Raw genomic sequence first — 2,576 nt, forward strand, 5'->3', positions numbered from 1 at the left:
GCCCATCGCGGCCCGATCGGTTTGGGTCATGACACTCAAGACAGCTTTGACTATAGCGCCGGTGTTTGTTTTGCCCACAGGTTCAGGGCCATATACAGTTTATTGTGACGCATGTCGTATTGTACTTGGTGCGGTGTTGATGCAGGATGGCAAGGTCATTGCTTATGCTTCATGGCAGTTGAAGATTCATGAGAAGAACTATCTGGTTCATGATTTGGAGTTAGCATCCATTGTTCACGCGTTGAAGATTTGGAGGCACTATCTGTATGGGGTATCATGTGAGGTGTTCACGGATCACAAGAGTTTGCAATACTTGTTCAAGTAGAAGGAGCTAAATTTGAGGCAGAGAAGGTGGTTGGATCTATTGAAAGACTATGATATCACCATTTTATATCATCCGGGGAAGGCCAATGTAGTGGCCGATGCTTTGAGTAGGAAGTCAGCCAGTATGGGCAATCTTGCGTATATTCCAATTGGTGAGAGACCGTTTGCATTGGATGTTCAGGCTTTGGCCAATAAGTTCGTGAGGTTGGATGTTTCTAAGCCCAGCCGTGTGTTAGCTTGCACAGTCGCTCGTTCTTCTTTATTGGAACGTATCCGATATCGGCAGTATGATGATCCTCATTTGTGTGTCCTTAGGGACACGGTACGGCACGGTGGTGCCAAGCAGGTCACAGTTGGGGATGATGGAGTTTTGAGGATGCAGGGTTGTATTTGAGTGCCTAATAAGGATGGACTTCGAGAGTTGATTCTAGAGGAGGGCCATAGTTCCCGGTACTCTATTCATCCAGGCGCCGCTAAGATGTATCAGGATTTGCGGCAGCATTATTGGTGGAGGAGGATGAAGAAGGACATTATTGCATATGTTGCTCGGTGTTTGAATTGTCAAAAGGTAAAGTACGAGCATCAGAGACCTGGTGGTTTGTTCCAGAAGATTGAGATTCCTAAGTGGAAGTGGGAGCGTATCACTATGGACTCGTTGTTGGACTCCCGCGTACTCAGAGGAAGTTTGATTCAGTGTGTGTTATTGTTGATAGGCTAACCAAGTCAGCACATTTCATTCCTATGGCAGTCTCCTATTCTTCCGAGAGGTTAGTTGAGATCTATATCCGGGAGATTGTTCGTCTTCATGGTGTGCCAGTGTCTATCATTTCGGACCGAGGTACATAGTTTACCTCACATTTCTGGAGAGTAGTTCAGTATGAGTTGGACACACGGGTCGATTTGAGCACAACATTCCATCCTCAGACGTACAGGCAGTCCGAGCGTACTATTCAGATTTTGGAGGATATGCTCTGAGCTTGTGTTATTGACTTTGAAGGCTCGTAGGATCAGTTTTTACCTTTATCGGAGTTTGCCTACAACAACAGTTACCAGTCGAGCATCCAGATGGCTCCTTATGAGGCTTTATATGGTAGGAGGTGTCGGTCACCGGTTGGATGGTTTAAGCCGGGAGAGGATCGGTTGCTGGGTACGGATCTAGTACAGGAGGCCTTGGACAAGGTCAGGATAGGCTTCGTACAACTCAGTCCAAGCAAAAAAGTTATGCCGACCATAAGGTTCGTGATGTGGCATTCATGGTTGGCGAGCGGGTGTTGCTTCGGGTGTCGCCTATGAAGGGCGTGATGAGATTTGGGAAGAGGGCAAAGCTTAGCCCTAGATTTATTAGCCTGTTTGAGATTCTTTATCGAGTGGGAGAGGTGGCTTACAGACTTGCGTTGCCGCCGAGCTTATCTGTCGTGCATCCACTGTTTCATGTATTCATGCTTCGGAAGTATCACGGCGATCCATCCCACGTGTTAGACTTCAGCACTGTCCAATTGGACAAGGACTTGTCCTATGAGGAGGAGCCGGTAGCTATTCTAGACCGGCAGGTTCGTCAGTAGAGATCGAAGAGTTTCCCTTATGTTCGTATTCAGTGGAGAGGTCAGCCTGTTGAGGCAGCGACCTGGGAGTCCGAGTCCAATTTGCGGAGCCAATATCCCCATCTTTCTCCGACTCAGGTACTTCCTTCTTATGTTCGTTCGAGGACGAACGGTTATTTTAGAGGTGGAGAATGTGATGACCCAAAAGGTCATCACTTGTTTTGAAAATAAATTATGTGTTCCGAGGCCTTAAAACCACCCTTTTGTATCACCTCGATTTGCGTGCACAGTCTGGGTGTGTATCCAGAAAGCCATTATGTGAGAATTTGTGAAAAATGATAAATTTTGCTTTTAAAATGAATTTAAGTTGACTTCGGTCAACATTTTGGATAAACGGACACGGACCAGTGATTTGGCGGTCTCAGAGGGTCCATAGGAAAATATGAGACTTGGGCGAATGCCCGGAATTGAATTCCGAGGTCCCAAGCCCGAGAAATGAAGTTTTGAAGAAAATTGTTTATCTGAAATTTTAAGAGTTTTTGGAAATTTGAATGTATTGGAATTTGATGGTATCGGGCCCATATTTTAGTTTCGGAGCCCGGTACAGGTCTCATATGGTATTTAAGTTGAGCCCGTAAAATTTGGTAAGAAACGGATTTGATATGACGTGAATCGGACCATCTGTTGTTAAAAATGGAACTTAAGAGTTCA

This window comes from Nicotiana attenuata, unplaced genomic scaffold, assembly GCF_001879085.1.
Source record: "Nicotiana attenuata strain UT unplaced genomic scaffold, NIATTr2, whole genome shotgun sequence".
In the NCBI taxonomy this organism is placed as follows: domain Eukaryota; kingdom Viridiplantae; phylum Streptophyta; class Magnoliopsida; order Solanales; family Solanaceae; genus Nicotiana; species Nicotiana attenuata.